The sequence below is a fragment of the Amphiprion ocellaris genome, chromosome 8, assembly GCF_022539595.1.
Source record: "Amphiprion ocellaris isolate individual 3 ecotype Okinawa chromosome 8, ASM2253959v1, whole genome shotgun sequence".
NCBI lineage: Eukaryota > Metazoa > Chordata > Actinopteri > Pomacentridae > Amphiprion > Amphiprion ocellaris.
Window position 1 is genome coordinate 15618563 of NC_072773.1, and position 25039 is coordinate 15643601.

General features: G+C 39.3%; 1 long non-coding RNA gene across 1 annotated transcript in view; it reads left to right on the forward strand.

Moving 5' to 3' along the window:
- LOC118471575 (uncharacterized) overlaps window positions 1-25039 on the forward strand; it is a 58226-nt gene that overhangs the window by 25354 nt on the left and 7833 nt on the right. Inside the window, exon 3 of the long non-coding RNA XR_008602621.1 lies at window positions 2676-2892. This is a non-coding gene — a long non-coding RNA (uncharacterized LOC118471575). The remainder of the gene's footprint in view (window positions 1-2675; window positions 2893-25039) is intronic.

A 25039-nucleotide genomic window follows, 5' to 3' on the forward strand; every position in this document is an offset into this window, starting at 1 on the left:
AATGATAAAATATTTTCAGTGTCAAAGTGAGGCAGTGGATGATGTGAAAAGAAGCCATAAAACAACAGAAGTGAACTTTTGCATGACAATACGTTACATACATTTTTATATCCAACCAGAACAGGAGCAACTCTTCATTAGGATCATCTCTTTACACGTTCATGTTTCTCAGCCTTCACATGTTACAGTGCTGCTTATAAATGGTTCAATACTTGCAAAGCGAAGTGCAGCAGTAGTACCAGTGAACATTGCCCACTTTCACGCTTTCTACAGGAGTTTTGTTTTTTCTTTTTTTTTTTTAGTTGCGCTGTTGTTTCTCAGCAGACTATGACTGTCTGACTTTTAGCAACTTGTGAGCTGTGGTGAAGTTGACATTACCAGTGTGAGGGCTGTGTTTGCAGATACAGATGTTTGCCACATTGGTCAGTCAGCTAAAAAGATAAAGCTACATTAAACAGTTGTCTTTGCACTAAACTGCTCCGACAAACTCTGATCTTGCAAAGGTTTGCTTGCCACTAAATAAAACCCAATAATTTGACTAATGTTGCAGGAGACCATGCATGAAGACCCCAGGAAGAATAGCTGCTTTCTTGCAAATGCTAATGGGGATCTTCATAAACAAACATGCACTCACTGTCGACGGCTTTCAACGTGCCCCAATCATACGAACACAAGCTGCTTCGTGTCTCAGCACTGCAACTCTGCATCAAGATTTAAAGAATTACTCCTCATGGAGGTGAAGGTATGTTTTCAGTGCTGTTTGCTTGTTTGTATGAACATCACTTTCTTTAAAACTGTGAGACAATCCACAGGCATCACAGGGTGTCTGTGCTCTACAAGTCCCCTTCCAGTTAAGTTTACAGTGGTAGTAAAACTGTATGTTATTTTTTTGTTGTTAAACTCTGCAACTGATTTGCAGTTCGTATGCGTGCTGAACCATGAATGGGACTCTGTACAGATTATAGATCAACTATGGTCTAATGTTAGTATGTCAACATTTGCTAATTTGCACAAACCACAAAATACAGCTTCATGTCTTGCAGGTATTTGGTCATAAGACCTTATAATGTTGCAATGTAAGAACCCAAGGTATCACCGGTCAGTTAATCATTAGGAGAAAATGCATGTTTGTCGTTTTTTCATGGCAATCCACTGAATAATTGTTGAAACATTTAACTAAGAACTTCTCATGCCAACCCAGTATATCACTACCCATAAGGTCAGGTCACTCAAGTCAGAAGGGTTAATCCTCTGGGAACCATAAACCTTAAAGCTAGTCTTTAACTGCCATCCCCAGAGCCAAGACATGGACCTAAAACAACCCTAATTAGGTTTGTCTGTGTAGCGTTCTACAAAGATAGTTGAAATGTCTAAATTAAATACACAAAATCACAACACTGGGTGTCATTCACTTTATAAGTTGCAAGAACTGGATACAGTACAGAACTGTTTGGGATTGTTCACTGTGGAGGGCCTACAGTATACTACATGGAATGACATAAAGGTTATTTTTGAAAGTGCTGGTTGTTTTTTTCCAGCTTTCAGTGTTGCATCCTGCTGATGCTGCAGGAATAAACCTCTTCTTTGTTGTTGTTAATTATGATTATTTTCTCTCTTTGGCATACTCAGGAGGCTCCAAGACGAGTTTCACAATCCCACCAAAGTCATTCAAAACCCACTGTCCAATTCAAAATATGCTGCTCAATGAGAAAATAAGTCTGTTTGTTCTTAATTTTGCTTGTGTTAGATGTCGGCATGTTCATTTATGTGTTTATGTGTGAGGTTTTATGATTCAAAAATACATGGGCGTGATTGGGAGATGAAGCCCTTTTTTTCCCCTTGAACTGGAGGTTTGCACAAACCTTTACATGCTCCGGGGTGCTGGAGTCGAAGAAAGTCCTTTCTTAAATTGGACTGAATAATTTCATAAATGTGAGCAACTGTGAAAATGAGACTGTTTTTCCAAACAGCTACAAAGGCTGATAAACAACTTAATTCATTTTCCCCTTTTGGAGACACAGTGGCTGTATGAAAACTTCACAACATCTTTTAAAGTCTGTTGCTCAGACTCTCCATAGACAAAATACTAATTAATGCAGAGGACACGTTTTACTCGCTTGTGTACTGTGTGTGTGTTCATGTAACTGTAAGAACATAACACACAGTTTTATATTTGATACATGTTGCATTTAAAGACAAACCTTTTCTTGTGGTTATGCATCTAATTTAAACTTGAAGTAGCGGGACTTCTCTACATGAAGCATGAAATCTTAATTCAATCAACAAGAACAAAAATATTATATATTGCAGTAGGAGAAGGAGGCTGAGTTGTAAACAGCAGCGGCATGAGTGCACTAGCAAAGTGGACACACTGTACACCTGTATGTGTCACGTCCTCCACTTCAGCTGCCCAGTAGGGGCAGATCCTCCTCCTTTCCCTTCATCTCCCTCTCTCCTAGGTGGCATGTGGTCGGCAGACAGGTGCTGCCAACTGCAATCAGCAGGATTGGTTGGTGCGCAGGCAGGAACATTATCCAATCTACATTCCTCCCCCATAAAAGCCGGACGCTGCCACTACTCATCGCCGGACCGTGAACCTCCACTATTAGCATCAGCCTCGTTCACTCTAGCTCCTTGTTTTGTGCTCATGCTCACCGGTGTCTGTGCTCTTTCAGTTCAGATTCCCACCCGCTCATTCCTTCAAGTCTGGACCATCCGGAACCACCTCGTGCTCTCGTCAGTTCCATCACGGCCACAGCCAGGATTCCACCGCTGCAGCACCTGTCCACCCAGGCTGATCTCCATCTGCCACAGGCCGCCTCGCCAGCCCTACCCCGCCCCACCATCGTTTCCTACCCAGGGCAGTTAAGTTCCATGCTTCAATATGAGCCAGTGAGTATCTGGATGTTAATGATAGTTAGACCTGTATCCTGTTGGTTTGCTCCGCCCCAAACTAGTCGGCAGCTGTGTTGCACTTTATGAGTTTCGTGATATTATGTTTGCGGTGTACATTTGTCTGTCTGTCTCTTAGCAACATTACTCAAAAGCAGACAAATCAATTTGGATGAAATTTTCAGGGAAGGTCAGAAATGACACAAGGACCACCTCATTAGATTTTAGCAGTGATGCAGCTCATAGTCTGGATCCATGGGTTTGTTAAAGATTTCTGCATCATTGTGAGATAGCAGCATGCTGTCTACGTTAGCTGCCTGTTGACGATCACATGATTGCAATCCTACTACAAAACGACCGCTGGGGACTTATCGGGACTTATCCATCAGAAATCATACAACGACTGAGCAGCCTTGGCGGAGTACTGGGCTCTCTGAGTGCTTTTCTTGTCATAACTTTTAAAATATCATTCATTTATTATGAAAGTTGCCTTACAAGTAGTAAATAAACAAAATGCTCACAAAGGTAGTTTAGTTTTGCTCCTTTTCTTCTCAGAAACAACTGCTAGCTACATCAAAGTGTCCTGAAAGCAAGAAATCCACTAAACAAGTTTCTACGTGCTCACAGTTTCAGAGACCTGAAATACAAAACTGAACTAACTCCAGCTTTCTGACTTCACCGTCAACAGTGAGGAACTCAGCGACAGTCAGCATCCGGTTGCTCTGTCAGCTATCTGTCTGTCTCTGTCTGTCTATTCATAGCCCTGCAGTAGAGCTTATCATTTCTTATCCTGTAATTAATGCACTGCAGCACCGCAGGACAATATACGACCTTTCCCACTGAGCACTATGCCTCTGTTCTCCAGTCGAACACTTGTTTTTGTCTCTCATTTCTTGTGTCCCGTTGTCTTCTTTTTCTCATCGGCCCTGTCATTTTTGCTCTTTCTCTTACCGAGTCTCACGCTCAGATTCTCACAACACTGGCTGTTTTTACAGAAGCATTCGCATTTTTCATGTTTTCTGTTTTTGCTTTCTTCAGTGCTCCTTATTTTTTGCAGTTTACTTGTAGTTTGCCTCTATTTCATTTTAAAATCTTGGGAAATGAGGTGACTTTCCTCAGAATTAGATGTGAACAAGCGGAAATGAGAAGTAAGGGATAAAATAGGGATGCGTTATTGGAAACTGACCTGCGGGCCATGTGATAACGTGGTCAGGATTATGTGAGTCATCCTATGAGGGGAAGATCAGTGACTCAGCGATTAGAGTTGTGCCTTTACCGACCAGAAGGTGTGGGTTCAGATTTCAGCCCTGGTCCTCTGAGTGCTTGCAGGGTTTTACATGCCAATACAGTTTTAGTTTGTGTTTTTCTTTTACAATTTTTTAAATTCCTGAACTGGGATATCTCAAAATAAGATGAATCTGTTTAGAACCATGCTCATTAAACGCCAACTCTTCCTTCAAAATCAACTAAATAATAATCAATCTTAGACATTTTCTCTAGCACCAAAGTGATGGAACACAAACAACATTCTTAAGAATTTTTGTGTCATTTTTCCTTTACTTCATATCAGCATAATGTAGAGAGAGAGGAAGCACAGTCAGAGAAAAGGGGTCATGGCAAACAAGAAAAATTCCCAGGCGGATACAGGAAGGATAGCCGGCAGTAGAGGTTTCATTCTGGCCTGGGATTTTGATGCATGTGAAACACCTCTCTCTCTTAAACCCATGTTTCCTCTCATTTCCTCCATGGCAACTGTCAAACAACCCCGAAAACCATTTTAAAATATCAGCCTGTGCAGATTTTCAATCATCCAGCTCAAGATAATCCTAAGGGCTTCACTAAAGTGCAATTAGACTTCTTTTTGGTTCTTAAACACATTTATGCTCTCATCAAAGGGTCTGCCACTGTTCTAACTGACTTGCAGGGAGTTCCAGAAATTTATTCTCAGCCCTAAATCACGTGGCTTCTGACCTGTTAATAGGAAGCCTCTTAGATGAGAAGGGAAACATCTTCAAGGACCAAAAATACAAGTCAGATTGCCTTCTACTGAAGATCTTATCAGTAAAGAAAATTTGTTTCAAGGGGACACAGTGTCATCAAGGGACCTTCCAATCAGGTTTTTTTCTAAGTCATATATTACTGAGGGCAGCACAGTGGCTCTGTGGTTGCCTCACAGCTAGAAGATCCCTGGTTTCTTTCTATGTGCAGTTTGCATGTTCACCCTGTGCCTACATGGGTTCTTACCGAGTACTCTGACTTCCTCCGTCAGTCCAAAAACATGCTGAGGTTAATTGTGCTTGGCTGTCTGTCTCTATGTTGCCCTGTTGCAGACCAGCAACCTATCCAGGATGTCAGCTCTGACAGACTCCAGCCCAGCTGACTTAAGTCGTGCATAGAGAGCCGATGGATGGATTTATTATTGAGTATTCACTATTACCAAGTTCCACTGCGATACCATGTTTTTCTAGATAATACACACTTCAAGTATATTACAATTATTTAAATCAAGCCCATTAAACTTACTTACTGTACTAAGATCCGAGGAGACAGTTATTTGGGGTACATGAAGTTCATGTTGGCATGCAGAGATCATTGTGGGGGTTTAGCTAACAGCAGGTCACCGTGAGAAAGACTTCTGTGAAATTTAATAGCATGCAGGTTGAAGTCATATTTTCAAGACAAGCCAGAATCACCAGATGTTGTGTTGGCCCCTGTTATGCTGCTGAAACTCCTCAGACCCAGTGGTTCATGAACACAGGACCTCTGGGGATGTCCTATGGCATCGGGATGGTGGCAGTGAATTCTGTGGGTCCCGTGGGTTGCAGGGTGGAACCTACCTAGATCAGACTTATCCTGGCACCATCCCACAGACCATCAATAAGATTTGGATCTGGGGAATGTGGAACCTGGGTAAATACTTTAGCTCTGTTGTATTCCCCAGGCCACTCCTGAGCAGTTTTTGCGATGTTTCGAGGTGCATTGTCCTGCTAAGAAATGAAGGTGCACATGTTCGGACATACTCTATTCAAAGGCATCAAGGTCTATTTTAGATCCTGATACACAATTTCTGTACTATGTACTTCACTGGATTTCTCTGTTCATATCCGAGTAATTTCCTATCATGTGCAGCAGCTGTTATAGTTTTCACTTATTTGAATCGCTGCGCTACACTGTACCCAGGTATGCATTAAACATTGTAGAGCAGCCTTCTCTCATTTTGCTCCATAGCTTCACGACTGTCTCACTGGAAGAGTTCAAAGCTCTGATCTAAAGATGTGTAACTGAGTGCAGTTGTTATTCCTAGGTTAGATTTTGTGTATCCTCTCTTCCTGTTGTAAAGTGTTTTACTTTTGTCTAATGTCAATTGCTGTAAGATTTGGGTTTTTTTGCAATTTTTTGAAATTTATGTTTGTGTGCCCTTTTGACAAGGCTTCCCTCAGAACAAGAGATTCTAATCTCAACAGACTTCATGGTTAAAGATTAAATAAATGTTACTTTTTATTTTTAGCGGTTTAACGGTTTTCGTTTATTTTTTCTGTCACAAAAATGCAAAAATCTGCATACAGACAAAAGCCTCAAACTTTGCAAAAAGCATGAAATATTATATACTACACTTCTTGAATAAAGTGCCCGGCCTAAAGCATGAGGATGTTCTAGTTTCCTCACTGCCCCTCTCCATTACTTGCTATGGGAAAAATGTTAAGCATTTTTTTTTATATCTCACTGAAAGTATACAGCTCACTGCCAAAAGTCAGAGCATACCATTCCTCTTGATTACAAGCGTATCTGGCCCCAAAAATGTAGTGGCAACGGGAAAAAACAGCAGTAGTCAAACTGTGGGGTTATATTTAGTAAATGCTGCGGACATTTTCAACATATAGTAGAGTGTGTGGTTGGGAAATCAAATGAAATATTGTAGATGAACATATTTGTGTGTCGGTCATGGTGCCTGCTGGCATTCCTTAATCCACCGAAGACACTCAAGACATTTACATACATATGATTAGGAGTTGAGATCAGGACAGACAGGAAGTGTTAGCTCATTAACAGCTTTCAATTACAACCCTCCGCTGAGCTGCTGAGTTATTCATTTACAGTCTGTTCATGAAGAGCAGCTCTGCTTCGGCAACCGCATCAGCCACACGAGCTTAAGTTCAGTCAGCCCTTCTCCAATTGTGCCACTCTGTCTAAAGACGGGTTAAAAGGTTGTGCTGTCTGGGAAAATCTGAGTGTGAAGGAATAATTAACACTCTTCTTTCCTTAATAACCACTGAGGAGGCCAGAGTTATCACAGTGAAGCGTCCCAGTGGTTTCAGTGTGGTTAGACCGGCAATCCATCCACTGAATATATGGAATCAGCATCATGCTGACCTCCTATAAAAGACAAAAGAACTGAGTGTGATCATCCATCCATTATCTCTTTACTCATGCATAGAGGGACAACCATTTAGGCTTATTTTCATACTTAGGGGTAAATTTATCTTCATCTTCTTTTACATACAGAGTCACCTGAAGACAAGGGATATCTCATGGACTTAGTTTGGCATTACCTACCTTTGACCATGTCTAAAGGCAAAGGAGTTTATACCTATACCTATAACTAGGGATGCACTGAGTCAAAGTTCTGGATCGGAGCAATTCAAGGTCATTTTTAACTGCTCAGTTTTGTTTTTGTTTTTTTTTTAAAACAACTCTAAAGCTGATTTTTTTAAGCCCTTCATAGAGACAACAGTTTCTCAACAGAAAAGCTAAAACACCTGGTGTGAAGACAGACTGAAGTTACACACGAGTTCCTTCTGGAGTTTACTGACTCGAGGATAACCAAATACCTACATGCCATAAGTGTAAATTACAGGCTGCATTTGCGTTACAGAGTACCCTTTCAATACACATTATTAAAAATGGATTATCTTCAAGATTGTAAAATATGACCACTGTTAATGCTGCACTGAAATAAAGTAGACCGGATGGAAGTCTGACTGTAACCATTATATTTCAGAGCCTGCTCAGACTGCACATCTTACAAGTCTGAACTATTTTCACACAGAACCTTTAAAATTACAATTCAGCGATGTTTGTAGTGGAATTCTTTTAAACCCCACTCTGCATTGCTGTGAACCACACGTTTTTGGCTTCCCTCCCATGCATTCCTTCAGACTGGTTATGTGCCACTGACCTGTCAACAGGGCCCCTTTTTAATTTCATACACTCCCAGGATGCTACTTTACAATTTCAAGACACACATTCCCCATCCATCTGAAGTAACTTACAATCAATGCGGTCGGTGGTGTAAATTTGATTTCCTAAATCAACAACTGTACTGCATCTTGCATAAAGCATCAAAAGAAAATCGTGTATAGTCAAAGAACAAAAGTCCAAGTTAAAAGGTGTGTTCACACTGAAGGTGAGGCTCATTTTAAATGTGGCACAATTGCCTATAAAAATAGACTGCATAAAGATAGATGGAGCAACCCACTGGTTTGCATTGGAGCCAAAGTGAAGCCTAGGCAACTTTATAGTCTTTTCTGATTAGAGTCAGGACCTTATGACTATTGGAGGCGGGGTGGACCAGAGGAAATGACACTTGACCCTTTTGTATTAAATTTTAGGGTATTTCCTCACTCCTGTTGTTGATTAAATCCCCCAAAACCATCTCTGTGTATCAAAATGACATATTCAGATTATTTTTTGCACGAAAATAATCCATTCCGGTCTTAAAATGGCTCATATGTAACTCTACATTATGTTTATGAAGTCCCTGCCTTTCTCTCTACCTACTCTTACTCAATCTAAACTACCCTAAGCTAGAAAATAATAACTTGGAATGTTTGTAATACAGTCATGCATGTTTAACCTGGAAACTGGTTCTAAAGAAGAACTATGATACAGAAAGCCCCAACCTGCAATCTTAGTTCTGTTACTATATGCTAGTTATTATGGAACCCTGGAAGTCTGAATCTGTGTTTTTGAGTTTTTGTCATCAGTACACTGCAGTTTCAACATGAAAATCATCCGCCATGGCATTGACTGCTTATTTAGCTAATGATGTGTCTTTGAGCAGATAAAAAACACCATATGGACAAATTAACAATGTGAAATACTTGGTTTTCTTGGTTTCTCTTTTTGGCCTGTTCATGTTGCCGCCAAATGCAACGAGCAAAGCTGTTCCTCTTGTTGACAGTAGGTCATCTTCATGTTTTCCAAAGTCGATGTGTAGAACTTGTTTACATGCACTTACCCCAACTGTAGTATGTATAGAGAAGCATGCAATTCTGCTATTTTTAATTTGGGATGCAGAAACCATGAATTGGACTTTAGTTTTGTTGATCATTCTAACTTCATCAGGCACCTTAAAACAAGCCCAAAGCCTCCACACCTTCCGTATTTGACAGATGTAGGAACAGGTTGCGGTTAAAGAAGCATGCAGCACTACAATTTGAAGGGATTTACTGACTATCCAGCTGCAGCTAGCTTAGCCGTGGCACCAGCTGTCCGGAAGTGCCGACCTCAGCTGCACGGTTCACACGCCCTTCACATCTAAATAAAACTAGCTGACTCCTGAATCTACGCATACCCGTGGCTAACGTTAGCTTGCCAGCTAAGAGCAAATGCCATTTAAATGAGTCAACTTTGCATTTCTCCTCCTCTGGTAGAAGCTATGCAAAAATACCATTAAGCTGACCAGCCCTCCATGTGGCTCGCAAGGGCCTCTGTTGAAACTACAGCAGACACATACTTTGGTTTACTGTTGGCTTGAGAATCATAAATTAATGAACATTGTTAGAAGCTGCACATGAAGTCAACACTGAGACTTGGAACCTTATGACCAAGAATAACCCCTGTCATCACCACTGCAGAGCCATTCATCATCAGGAGTTTGGTTTGTAGCTTTACTTGAACCCTTCATTGTGTTGTTGCAATTCATACACATATAGTGCTACACATTCACACTGTGAGCTGACCAGTAACCATTAACACATCAACCTACGTGCATGTTTTACTCATAAGCACCTCTGCTCAGAAGGACAAAGACACTTTCTTTTATATTGCTGTGCTGTCTTTTTATTCTTTTATTCATAAATAGTATTATGCTATCAAGTTTTATTTACTTTGTTGTGTTTACCAGTTTAATTCAATGCGGCAACCCCTATATCATAAAACGGAGCGCTCTGATCAATACATGTGGTTGCTAACAGAATGATCAATGGCCACAACAAACATCAGTTCTGTTTTGAATTGTGTAGCGCTCTGATTTGTTTTCCCATGTGTTGGACTTGGAGCAGTTTCAGCCTTAAAGCATATGGAGAAATGTGAAAGGCTGCCAGTTTGACTCTCGGTCAGTTCTTAGAGGGTGGGGGTTGTCACTTCATTAGCTGTTGGTTTATGTTTGAGCTAAACAGTTCAGCCCTGTGTAAACTCTAAGATCGATACATACAATGCAAATAGCAGAAAACAATTTTACAAAGTTAAGCCGTGAGGACTAAAAGAAATAGAGAAAACAACCATCTGCACAACTGGGATAAACAAAGGCCCCGGACAAATTTGTTTTCGTTACTGCTCCTGTATTGATGCATTTAGACTTGTAAAACTGTAGAACTGTCAATTTTCTCTTCTCAGTTATGGTTGGACCTTTTTTGACTGCAGTATAAAGTCCTTTACCTCTATGGAAGCAACACAACCATGGCCAGAAGTAGAGAGAACTGACCTAACACAGTTATAATGCAATACATTATTAAAAAGAAAAAAAGATATCCTGAATTACTTTGATTAGGTGTTTTACAAAAATATGAAATATTGATTCAGATTTTTCAGTGTGTCCACGGGTGTTGGCAATGTTAGAAAAAATGGTGAGTCAACATTCTATGGATATTTTACTCTTTGCACTTATAAGTTTGTTCTTGTACATGTTTCTGAGTCATCCGTGTTGTTGGGGAGTATCTGGAGGCTCAGGATTTGACCTTCATCTGCAAAGGTTGAACATCTGTGGACCAAGTCCATTGAAATTAAAAGAGACTATGTTAAAATTCAGTATAAGAACAATCTTTCTCCTGTGACGCTTTCTGGTGAGGTCAAGAACTTTTTGAAGTTTTGAACTTTTGAAGCCCTCAAAAGTAGCAAATGTTAACATGTAAACATACTCAACTAATGTCGCGACCATGGTCAGTATTACAGCATCTCACAGCAGACTTATAGCATGTAGCTCAAAAATAGAGCTTCAGAGAGCTGCTAGCATGGCTTCTGCGTCTTAGCTTTGTTAATTCTACATTTTTCAAATAAGATTTGATTGTATTGTATTTAGAATCTGGTAACATTTTTTCTTCAGTTTTGATTTTGGAGACAAAATACAATTGGATCCACATTAGTGCACACACACTAACCCACATGCAAACTAATGTTTTACATATACTACATGCCCTTCAGCCTCACTCACTGATTTTCAGCTATAATAACTACAATGTGTAGTGCACTGACTTTTGCCAACAGAGATCTTTGATATAAACAACACAGTTCGAAGTCGATAAAACATCTTCTGAAATAACCATTGAACTTGTATCACATAGGTTTCAGTTGTATGCAAAATGCCCTGGTAACCAGTGCTGGGTTAGGAGGTCAGTTATTCTCATCATTGCTTTCACACGTACACATGCAAACAGAAACAGTGAGTCTGTGCAATTTTTCACGTATTCATTCTTTGTTTCACAAACAGCTTTGGGTCTGTTTAGTCTGTACATTTCTACTTATCGTATTTTTCCCATTTTCTCCTTACCCCCTTTCTAACAACAACTCTCTGTAAACTCCCCACATTTTTCTCACTTGTGTTCATTTCCGGCAGCAATCGAATATCTTCTGCCCATCAAAGATGTGTTTGTGAACAAAAGAAAGTGGGGGAGCGAGACTGCAGTGTACACGGGACAGAAACCGAAGGAGGGAGGGGGTGAAACAAGTGGGACTTGGGATTGTTCGGCACAACGAGAGGAGTTGGGTGGGAGATAAAGTGTTTTTCTCTTTTTGTGGTGTGTGAGTGAAGTCTATTTTTTTCTTTTGTGGTCTGTGTAAAGTGTGTTTTTTTTCTTCTTTTGTGGTGAGCCTGTGGGAACTGCTGAATGAGATGGAGTGATTCCTGAAGTCAATGCTATCAGCCTCCGACACACTCAAACACTGGCCGGGGCTCAGTAAGGAGGAGGGGGAACGATAAGGACTGAGATGGGGCCCGTGGTGCCCCCAGGATGATAAGGAACGGGATGGGTGAGCTCTATGGAATTTGATCTTGATAACAGACTGAGGAAATATAAAAGTATCGAAAAGATAAGAGGTGATCTTGCTGTCTCATTTCCTTAATTTCTCCAGCTAAAATAATTTCTCACTTCGCAACTTAATGCCTGATCTGAATGTTCTACGCTTGCAACGCAGAAGACATGTTTTTAATTAATTCCGAAGTTCTGTTTCTTGTCATCACAAAATTAAATTTATGAAAGAGCACTATGACATCATGCTGAATTAACAAGACTAGTCTGAGAGTGTTATATCGTTCTTTTAGCGTTTGGCAGCATGTTACATTGATTGAGTTTAATTATCAGTAATTGTTTTTTTAAAGAAATGTTTCTTGCAATCTTAAGACAGCAAGCTAGTTATGTAAAGATCACAAAATACATTTTTTTTTTGTCATCATGAGAAAAAACTTTCCACCCACAATCTCCATATTGAAGACATCTGCATGTGGTTGTCACTGAATCTTTTAGTAGTTTACTCTTCTAGGCTTTGAGGCTTTTCAGACATACAGTTTTTGATTATGACAGCATGGTGGATCATCATTCGGTCAGTCTGTTCATCGTTCTGGCCAGAACACAAACAAATCCAAGCTGTAATCACAACTGCTGCTTGCATTCAAAGCCTAACAAAAGACGATTCTTACTATTTTTGTGACCTCCTCACCTTTTGTTTCAGCTTTTTTTGCTGCTCTGCCATCGGGCTAAAATTCCACTTGCAGACCACAACAGTCAAAATGTAATTTTTAATTAAATACTTATGGCCTAAAATTTACTGAGCTCATTAGTGCTTCCCAGATGACGAGTCATTTTGATTTTGGGCACCAAAGAGAACAAAAACTATCTGCAGTTTCAACACAAGATATCTTATGTTAGAGACTGCAATCAAATGTTCCGACCACTTACTCCTGGAGGATGAAACCATTTGATTTTAATTATCACTGTTTATGGCACACCAATGTGTTCACACAACACAAACTCAGCCATTCAGTTATTTTCTATACCAGTGTCATCACCTTTTGATATACCTGCTGTAATGAACCCTCTGAAGCCCAAAATCTGTCGGTCGGTTTGGAAAGCATGTTATCTTTTTTAAAAAAAACATCACCAGAATGACACAATTTATTAGAGCCAGAAACTGCAACAATAGAAAGAATTGTTGGATTATCTTTGACAATCTTTGAAGTACTCATGTGACGTGTGGTTCCATTGAAACACCAAATTTATTTTACCAAATTTAAGCCTAAAATCCTGAGTTTTCATCTAAATATCTTTATTTCACATTTTAATCACCAAAACCAAAGGGCTGCTTTTACCAGATTCTGTAAAAACGTAAATATTCTGCACTCCTTGATTCAACACTAGCGTCATTAATGACTCTGGTTTGACTCTTACATGGAGCCAATAGGAGACAAGAATGACAACAAATTACAATTAGTAAAATATCTATAATATGATGAGCCACATCTTTCACAGTATTGAAAGTAAACTATTATACATATTAACTACATGTTTTTCAATTTTTGTCAAAGAAAAAATTAAACTTTGGCATTTCTTCATCATCATTATTATTATTATTATTATTATTATTATTATTATTATTATTATTATTATTATTATTATTATTATTATTATACTTTTAATGACATTGTAGTTGTGTTTCTATAGAGGTTAAGGATTTTATATTACACAGAAAAATCTGATCCAAAATAAATAAAAATGTGACAGAAGCCACAAATGCCCAGAAGCAGTTTGGAATTTGGAGAGTTAATTTCAACTCTGTACCTGTGTGTTGAGCTAAACTTTTGTTCATCTTTGACATCTGTACTTTGTTGGAATGAAAACTTCTTTTACTGACTGTGTCCTCAGAGGAAATTTGGCAGGCTCTTTGCTAAGTCAGCCTCCAGTTAACCACAATGAGAAGAACACAGCCAAACGAGTGGAGGGCAACACAGTGTTTAGATTTAGATTAGTGGGTATAGCATTCAAGGCTGAGTTATTATTGGAGTCTGTGACTGAGTGTGTCACAGGAGGTGAGAAAGAGACACTGAGCAGCCGTTTTCTTCCTTTAAAATGTCAATCTATAGATTGTTATCATGGAGAACTCACTAAAGTGAAGTGGCTTTCCTGCAGTCTCTGGCAATTTCTGCCTTTTTTGTCTTTTGTTTTTGCCTTTCATTTGTGTTCCCAACACAGTGGATTAATGCTAAAGCAGATTGTCAGCTGAGTATATATTATATCTGCAAAGCTGTTGATCTGAATGTTAGGAATCCTCAGAATGGATGTAGTAACAGTAAGACAAACTTTGTACCAGGCAAACCTAAATATATTCTGTTGGTGGAGCAGAAAATGCATAAATATGTTTTTGTATTCAGTTCTGATTTGTTCCCAGGCCCATATTACATTGCTGGTGCTGCAGGTGGTAGAACACAGATTAGAAAATGAATATTTTGGTATTTATCACAGAGCACATTTAATCAGTAACATTAATTCCACTTTACTTTGGCCTAATTAATTTTGATGTGCCTTCATTATTGGGCAATGTCAGACTTGAATGCACATCCTGAGTATCATTTTTGATTGGATAAAGTTTAAAAGCTTTAATGTGCTACTGTCATGCTAGAAACAAGCAACCCAGTCTCCACAAAATTATGTTCCTGTACAGCTAAACTGTATTCTCATTTAGGAATTTAAAGAAACTTAATTTAATTTAAAACAAACATAACTTCTCATCTATGACATTGCAGGAATGGCTTTCAGTTTGAAATAACCAGTCAGTACAGGATTTTCACCCAGAAGACTGGGGTTCCCCTGGGGTGAAGTGTGGGACCATTTAACTTAGATTTAAGTTCTGTTTTCATTGGTTGTTGACATTTGAAAGTTAACTCGCTGTTTGGTTGAGTTTAGGCACCAAAACTACAGGGTTAGGTTTAGGAAAATATCATGGTGTAGGTTGAATCTCCTCTGTTTACTTGGTTACCTGGGTGACGAATCTTGCTCTACAATTCTACAAATCTGCAGTTTCATTTTGCAGACGCTTTTATCTAAAGCGACATACATCTGAGAGTAGATACAACACAAGCAAGCATCTAGTCAGGAGAAAACAACCCGGATAAGAGCCATAAAACAAGTTCAAGTGTAACAATAGGACCCTGGTGTCTCCAGGCAGCGCAGACGTAATGGGATTTTATGTTTATTTTGAATTTTTTGCAGTCTGTCAAGTGCAAAGGTGTTCAGTGAAGAGCTGGGCTTTTAGTCTTTTCTTTAAAAAAAGACTGCAGAACAACAGAGTTTGGTAACTCGTTCCACCATGGAGGAACCACAGAGGAGGAGAGTCTGGATATCAACCAGCCCTGTTGTGGTGGTTGTATCTGGCACCATTTGTGGGCTGAGTGTAGCAAGCAGGAGGGAGAGTCGACCTGAATGAGAGAGTTCAGGTGGTCGGGAGCTGTTTTCATTCTAGTTTTGCATGCAAATGTCAGAGTTTTGAATTTTATGCGGGCAGTAACTGGAAGCCAGTGAAGCGATCTGAACAGCGGGGCGATGTGCTGTTTTTGGCTTGTTGAAAATCAGACGTGCTGCTGCATTCTGGATCATCTGCAGAGGTTTGGCCATGCGTGTGGGGAGGCCTGTTAGTAAGGAGCTGCAGTAGTCGATGTGTGATATTACGAAAGGCTGGACCAGGAGTTGTGCTGCATGTTCAGACAGGAAGGGTCTGATCTTCCTGATGTTGTGCAGGGAGAATTTACACGACTGAGCAACAGAGGCCACATGAGCCTCGAAGGTTAGTTGGTCATAGGGTTAGATCATGACACCCAAGTTTCTGGCAGACTTTGTGGGCTTGAGTTTGGTTGAGTCAAGCTGGATGTTGCCTTCTTGTTGTATAGAGGAAATGGCTGGGATGAAAAAGAGCTCAGTCTTGTTCCACCTCATACATGATCTTTTTGCTGGAGAAGACCAACATTTAAGTGGTGAAATGAATGGCAAAGATATGTTGATTTGAGACAAATCTGTAATGCATCAGCAGCAGAAAATGCATTTCCCACTAAACATAATTGTAAATGCACTTTAGTTATATAGGAATGTAATATAGTGGAGACTGGGGTTAAAGTAAGCAGCTGTATGGTGGAGCCTGATGAAGAAAAGCTTGTTAACAAAGAACATGCTTTATGTTTTACTTTCTCTTGACCACAAAAGGAGAATATTGTGCCTACGCTGCACCAGCTCCTTGGTAAATCTCATCTGGACTTTGACATACATGAAGTCATTTATCAATCCATACGGGTTTATCCCAACAATTGTGGAGCAGCAGCAGGTTTACAGAATCTGAAGCTGCAGTCCAGCAAAGTGCTCAAACACAAACACAACCCCAGTCCTACAGCAAAGCCACTAATTTGAAACCTAAGTGCTATCCACTGTCCCACTATCCACTTAGTAAGCCAGTGCTCTGGGCTGCAGTTGTTTTGAGTGTAGCAGGGAGAACTGAAAATGATTTAGTTGTGAAGTGGCAATTATAATGTTTGTTCTAGTCATTTGTGGTTCACCATCATCATTAATTAAAGCTCAGCTGAACATCTATGGTGATGAAATAAATAGCAGCCTGCTCCATGGGACGCCTTTTGTCTGCTAAGGAGTGAAACAACACCATCTCCATTACATACAGTTGCTATTTTAAAATGCATCTAAACACCATGTGCTCTGTCACTGTGTGTTTTGTTAAGTGGAACTCTGGGCAACAGCTGTTTTGAAAGAACAGAGAAAGTGTTTTCAGCAGTGATCTCACCTACAGTTTGCTTTTTTAGTCTGAATCAGCGGCAAAGGGGATATTTTCATCTTCTTTGATTTGGTTCATTTATATCAACCACACCAATTACACGCAGGAGGAGAAGCTGACATGATGTCACGTACTTGAAATGAATGTTATTGGCATAAACCAAACAGTACCGTCAGCTTACATAGTTCTCCACAATGATGATCTTCTCCTGACCTAAACTGTGCCATGTGCAGCAACATTGTGTCGACTCAGTAGGAAAAAAGAGACATATGCTAGTCGACCCTATAAAGACAGCTGTGAACCTGTAAATGCACATCATATGGACTCAAGGATCTGCGGCTAACAACATAGTGCCAGATACCACTGAACATCGTTACAGGTCTTATTTTTGCTCATTAGTATATCATAGCTGTTTTAGTTTGATATGGAAACCTTCTTGCAAAACTGATAAATAACCATCTTTCTAGTGGAGCAGTGGGTTAGATTAGAAACTAAAATGTAATGTCCTGTCACCTGCAATTTCCATCGATAAAATTCAATTAAATAGGTGGAGCTCTGCTGATTTTCAACTAAACTAAAATGTTAAAAACATTTCCATCTTTCTGCATGTTTACTGGGAAATCGAAATAAACAGTTGCCATAATAATCTCCCCCTAATGCGCAAGTAGTCGTATAGTAAGTCGATCTGTGATTGTCTCTTGCTTTCTTACTCTTGGTTCTACTAAAACAAACAACACAATCCTCAGACAAAGCTCTGAACACACAGATTGAGCTGTAAAAGGGGATAATGAGAATGTTAATTTTAGTGTTTTAGTATGTTTATTGTTTTGCTTTTACTGTCATTATTCAGCAAAGACAGCAGCGCTGTCTTCACCCAAATACAAGTCTGCAAGTTTATAGAAGCATCTGCACAGTGCTGTGCTGTGTGTGAAAACATCACATACCACTAATTTAAATCCTAAATACTACCCATTTTCTAGGCCAGTGTTCTCCGCTGCAGTTGTTTTGAAAGAGAAAGTGATTTAGATGTGATGCAGAATAACGATGATGTTCATTCTCGTCATTCATTTTCCGCAGAACTTGAGCTCCTCCACAGTCTTCTTCTGTATTTTAATTCTTACCAGGTTTTCAGAATTTAGAACACCCAATGATTAATATGCAGACTAATTTGGTTTGATTTCTGCGTTGTTGTTTGATGCGATGCAAAGCAGAACTCGATGAGATGCTCACAGCTGGAAAATGTTTCAACTAATTGTTAACAATGACAAAGCAGCTCCTCAGTCCTCAAAACAGACAAAGTAACGTATTAAATGTTTGCAGAGACCTTTTTCTCTGTCTTTGTTGAGAGGGCAACAGTGAATCGCATTTGTTTGTTATATTCTCGCTGCAGAAGCTGATCTGTATGCCCTCGACCATCCGCCCCGCCCAAAACTCTTAGCCTGGCCATTTGTTAAAACAACACAAACTCAGTCCTCCAGTAAAGCCACTAATTTAAAACCTAAGTACTGTTTTACCACTTTCCAGAGGCTGCAGCTGTTTTGAGTGTGGTTGAGGGGAGAGAAAGTGATTTAGAGGTGAAATGGGATAATGATGATGTTCATTCTAGTAATTTCTGAGGCAAAAAAAACATCCTAATTTAAATCAGGACAGACGATCTGTGATTAAAGCGTGGCAAAGGAGGCCACCAGGCTAAGGGCATATATAATTATAGGTGCTATTGCTGGCATGAGTTTGACACTGTTATCAGATTTTCAAGTGTTCACTGAGAACATAGCTGAAAACATTTTACTTGAAATTCCAGCTTCATTTGGTTTTTTGTTTGTTTTGCGGAGACTCTGTGGAGTCTGCAAAAAAAAAAAAAAATAAAGAAAGAAATCTTCAAGGAAATATGATGTCTAGTTTTGGAGGCAGAGATCTGATCTCCTACATCCAAAATCTCTATTGCTGAACAGGAGTGGTGGAGAGAAACAGCACAGACTTTAGGGACAACACACACAATCACAGGAAGGACAGTGAACATTTTCAGATTATCTCCACATGGAGCCATTAATTGTGTTGCATTTATTGTACACAAAATGATAGATATTTGTATGACAAATGAAAATACAATGCCCAGTCTTTCTCTCTTATGGCAAAAAAGGTAGAGAAGTTGCAGAATTCTACAGATGCTGGAGGACAGAAACCCCTGATCATGGAGGTACCGAAGAGAATTGAAAGCTGGACTTAAATGTTCCTGCTCACTTGAATGAAAACTGCTCACCTGTCAGTGGTGCAACGAAGAGTTCTAGCTTTGGGTTTGCTTCATCATGGCGCTGCTCACTGCACATGCTCACTGTTTTTCTACGTGGTCCCGTCACTGGGTTCCCACTAACGGGTGTCACCAATAGAAAGACATTTTTCAAGCCTTTGGGAAGGAGTTTCATAAACATAACACCTTTAAAAAATGAATTACAGAAATAATAAAATCCAACTGTGTTTGCAGTTAGATGTGTCCTGATGACAGTTTTACAGATATAAAATTGACAGCAAAGCTGAGTGTTGGCACCATATTCAGCAGAGCAGATGTAACGATAAACTGTAAATCAAAGATAAATGTAGCCACCATCACTTTGAGACCATAAATTCTTTAGGAAAATGTTTTCTGAGGTAACAAATCAAATGATAGGTTGGGTCAATTTCTCAAAGATTTCAAACTTCTTTTGGCAACCAGAAGATTCACCCTCCGTTGGTCAGTTCCACATCTGCTTTGCTTTTCAAACCTAGAGTTTAGGTCAATCCTTTTTATACAGTCAGTGTGTTCTATATGCTATTCTACATGCACTTTGGACATAAATCCAGCTTAAATGGTAATTCGATCTATACACAAATATTTCACTCATTATACTGATAAAGTTACAAACATAGAGGATAAAATGACCAAACAAATGTTATCACCATGTACTTATTCAACATTAGCTTGCATTAGGCTAGTTTCCATGATGGATGGGAAAGTTTTTTGCTAACATGGCATTTTAGTTTGTTTGTGAGCAACAGTTTAAAAGTCAAATTTACTCCATCTGTCTGAATGCATTTTTACTATAACTGTCTCTGCATGTAGAGACTGTCTAGTAATTTGTGTTGCATTCAGGACAAACTTTCCGTTTGTTTTTTGTCATACAACTGGTAAAAATCTAACAACAGCAATCCATCAGTTTTATTTTAGGTGTGTAGTCATTATTACAGCCTCACTGAGCACTAGTGAGTCTTTCCCTTTTGTCCTTTCTGTCCTGAATGCCGGTCTGTCCACGCCTCTGGCTTGCAGAGTGTTTTGAGTGTGGCTGCCGGTTTGATATGATTTAGATTTGAAGTGGGATGGTGTGATAGTATTTTGGAGGCAAAGAAGCGAGAGGCAGAGCTGCTGCCACATTAGTGTGGTTTTAAAACACTGTGATTCAGGAGAGCCTCCCATCACTGCTGGAACTCAGCAGAGAGACGCGAGGAATGCAGCGAATCTGATGATTTTTCTTGGCAGATACTTTTAGTGTTCTATTTAATTGCTTAGTTACGTTTGGGGGATTAAGTCAGTCAGTGTGGTGTATCCCAGAGATCCCAGTGTGTGGTGGGTCACCTTAAACAACCTCAAAGGATCGTAGCGGTATCTTTGCATGTTTTACCTAATTTAATACAAATTATGTGTACTTAGATTTACTGCCGGACATTTTCCAGAGCATACAGTAAGTTTTTATTTTGATTTCCGCCCTTGCAGGCAGCCTGTGGTCTCAGTTCATTTCTATAAAAATCAATTTGCAGAGACTGCAGAAAACTTTCTGCAGACAGCTAATCCATCACAGCCAGCATGGCATGTTTTATTTTGCCTGTCAGATTTAGAGTCTTTTCTGATGGAGTCTTTAAAAGCTCTCTGTCATGTAAGACACGTTCATGATTTCTATAGTTCCTTTTTGTTTGTCCTAATCAGGTTTTTTTCTCCAGTTTCCTTTAAGTATGAAGTTATTTGGCAGCTGACTTTTAAACTTCCGCTGTCAGTGCTCCCCACCAACAACAAATGCACCACCTGAATGACTTCAGAGAACAGAGGCTCTTTTTCATTGTACTTTTAATCTCTGGCAGTAGCGACACTGAAGGACTGAAGCCAGTGACTGCTGTGAAAATGATCTCTAAAACTGAATGAATACAGTGTACTTTAAAATGACTAAATCATAGAAACAGACCACTAAACCCACTAATAGTTTTAGTTTCAGGAACACAGACCTGGATAAGTGGGGAAAAAATGTGAGATGGATTTGCTGAAATGTTCTCACAAGCATATAGTTTCTGTTTTAGCTGCGCATCATGCCGGTCCAGTATCCTGACATCTTAGTTTTTGCCTCATTACTCCCTGCATTCTCACTGAATGCTGGCTTTGGATGTAAATTGTAAAGTCAGAATTATCCTGTACTGGACAAAAGAAGAAGCGATAAAAAACGTTGTTGAAGCATTGAACTTATGGCATGACAATGTTTCTGTACAAAACTGGAATGTAAAATGCAGTATACATCCACAGCTTTTTCAAAAGGAATTATACATTTAAACATTGGTGAAAGCTTGCAAGTTTCAATGTTGTACATCACATAAAATGCTGAAAGTAATCTCAAAAAGAAAAGAAAAAAGACATGATGCATGTTGTGTATGTGTGTGGGAGGGGCTTGTTTGTTTACTTTTGCTCTTCTGAAAATAGAAATTTCTTGCAGTGAAACGGTTTTAGTGGATAGATTTGATGCAGCAGCTGTTGAGTTAGGCAACATTTGAAAAGCCCATTTAAACTTGAAAAAAAATACAAAGTAAAATATCTTTGACTGAAAATTCCCGAGATAATGGAAAACCAAAACAGAACTAGTTATCTTTGATCACTTTAAATTTCAAAGGGGGCAAAGGATCCATAAATATATAAAATGTTTCCATATATCCATAACCGTCTAATTAAACTCCAGTAGTAAGTATTTGAAAAAGGGTGATAGAAGCTTGCAGCTGTCTAATTTACCATTAGGCTTCTCCATGGATGCATGTTTTAGACTATTAACAGTGTTTCTCTTCTTTCTAACAAACTGAATGGGATCATAAGTGTAAACAGATTCCTGAAAGAAAAGAGGATGACAGAAAAATCTAAAGAAATTAAAAGAATCAATAAAAGGCCAAACGAGGAAAGCAGCAAAGACATGTCATCTGGGGACAGATGGAAAGAAGGACATATATATATACATATACAGTAGTATATATGGAGGCAAATATATATATATATATATATATATATATATATATATATATATATATATATATATATATATATATATATATATATATATATATATATATATCTCATTGGAGTGGAAGTGACAGATGGAGAGATAGAAGAACAGATGAGGGTAAAAAGACGAGGAATGATGGTGAACAAACCCAGCGACTCCAGTTTAGTCAGCCACAGAAGTTGGGAAAGTATTCTGTGGTTGCTGCAACTATTCAGAAAATGTTAAAGACGGAGGGAGGGGATCACTGACGTGTGTGTGTGTGTGTGTGTGTGTGTGTGTGTGTGTGTGTGTGTGTGTGTGTGTGTGTGTGTGCGTGCGCGCGCGCGTGCGTGCGTGCGTGCGTGCGTGCGTGCGTGCGTGCGTGCGTGCGTGCGTGCGTGTGCATAGCCATCATTTACTTACTTACGTGTAACCATAAATGATGTGTGTCAGGTTATTATACAAAATGTATATATGTTTTTATTATTATATGAAATTCTATATGTTTGCTGAATGTGTGTCCAAATGTAAAACACTCGAAAGCTGCTGTGTGATCCGGTGCTGTCAGAGTCTAAATTCCTTATACTCTCTTTGAAGCTTTTTGTGGCGTCGTCCATTTCACAGAACATTGCTTCAGTTTCTTTTCAAATGCAACCAAATCCACACCAACGCTGAGAGATGTATGTGGACAAAGCAACCCCTGCAGGTTTTAAACTCCTTATTTTCATAGCTGAAAGTTTTCTGGCACTGCACTGGAATTCCAGCACAATGCTTTTTTATATTCAAAAATATTTAAATACACACTACCATTCAAAAGTTTGGGGTCAGTAAGAAATTTTCAGAAAGAAAATAAGTTTTGTTTCAATGAAGATAACATTAAAATAATAAGAAATACAGGCTAGATGTTGTTAATGTGGGAAATGACTATTCTCGCTGGAAACAGTGGATTTGTAGTGGAATATCTCCAGCAACCATCACTCCTGTGTTCTAATGCTACATTGTGTTAGCTAATGGTGTTGAAAGGCTAATTGATCATTAGAAAACCCTTGTGCAATTATGTTAGCACATGAATAAAAGTGGGAGTTTTCATGGGAAACATGAAATTGTCTGGTTGACCCCAAACTTTTGAATGTCTGTGGAAAATATTCTTGGAGATGTTTTCTTAACTGTTGCTTTAAAGGAATATGGCTGTATGTGTAGGCTACATATACAGCCATAAGGAAGGCTAAATTGATAAAGCATTGATAAAGTAGACTGAATTGATGCTGTTGCTCAGGGAGGTGTAAGCTCATTAATGCACTTGATCACAGGTCTTTGAAAAAGCACTGCAATGAACAGGCTGTTTGTTTTGTTTTCATATCATTGTCACAATCTTTTGGATTAACTTGGCAACTGTTAGGCCTGTTAGGCTGCAAACAAGTTTGAAAGATTTCATATTGGATATTCTTTATGACTTTAAACGTGTGCTTGGATTTGGATCAGACAGCGGTTTAAATGCTGAGGAAAGGGTGAGTAGATAAAGTCTTTTCTGCCATTTGGGCCATCAGAGTTAACGGGAGGATTCACACGCAGAACAGTAAGATTTGGTGTCCTAAACAAACAAGGAAACAGACAATATGTGTTACTTGTCAGTTTGTTTTGGAGAATTTTGTTGCAGTTTGATATTTGTATCCGTGGTACTAAATAGTTCACAACCCTCTTCCCTCCATTCTTTCTCCTAATCCCTGAACACATTTCAGGGACAGAAATTTTTCCTGCTTTAAGTCCTGTTTTGTTGTTTGTTGTTTTTAGCACACTAATTATCGTGTCCATATGTGGAATTTGTAACTTTAAACACTTTCATAAACAATCGATCGAAGCTCTCGGTTTCAATGTGAGCTTCAAGGGAAATAAATTAATCTGGTAGGTATATTTCCTCCTTGTTTAATATTCATTTTGACAGTAATACAGAAAGATTACTTAATCAAACCCGGTAAGATTTCCATCACAACGTTTGCAGAAAAGCTAGTATTGTGCTAATTACACGGAAAGCAGTGTTTGTCTGAAAGGCACTTGTGATTCTCTAACATAACTGTCCCTATGCAAACCTCAGGAAAGGAATCAGACATTATCCAGCAGCTGGATGCTTTTTCAAATGCATTCATGTGATCACGGCTTAAATCCAACATTTCTGTGTTGAGCCTCTCTGTTTGAAATTTTGGTTACACAAGCTGCAAGTCTGTAGAAATATTTGATCTAAATGTTGCCTTCATTCCTTTTATAAATCCAGACAGACATCCCAACATCTGTGGGATCATGAAAATACATTTGATATTGCAACCCACAGCTTTTTTACTGCACTAAATTGGCTAAATGACTCTGTTGCTCAACCTATTCAAGAAGTGTATATATTTATGTCGTATATTTGTTCACATGCTCATCAACAGGCACAAACTAACAAAGACAAAACAGCTGATGGTGCGTTCTGTCTGCAGAGGGGAACCAACAAAAGACACGCAGGTTTACAACAAAACACACACACACACCGAGCCGTGCCACATTCACTGCATCCCACCATTGTCCTACTGCACTTAGTTCATACAAAATGTAAACACAAGTCGACACACGTGTAAAACGTGCTGCGCTCACTTATACACACAGCTGATAGGAATCTGTAGTGTGTGTGTGTGTGTGTGTGTGTGTGTGTGTGTGTGTGTGTGTGTGTGTGTGTGTGTGTGTGTGTGTGTGTGTGTGTGTGTGTGTGTGCGTGCACGTGTGTGTGTTGTGGATGGAGGGCAGTTTCTGGGAATTGTGCTCCTGCCACAGTGGGGAGATGCTGAGAGCAGCAGGAGGGTGGAGTGTGTGTG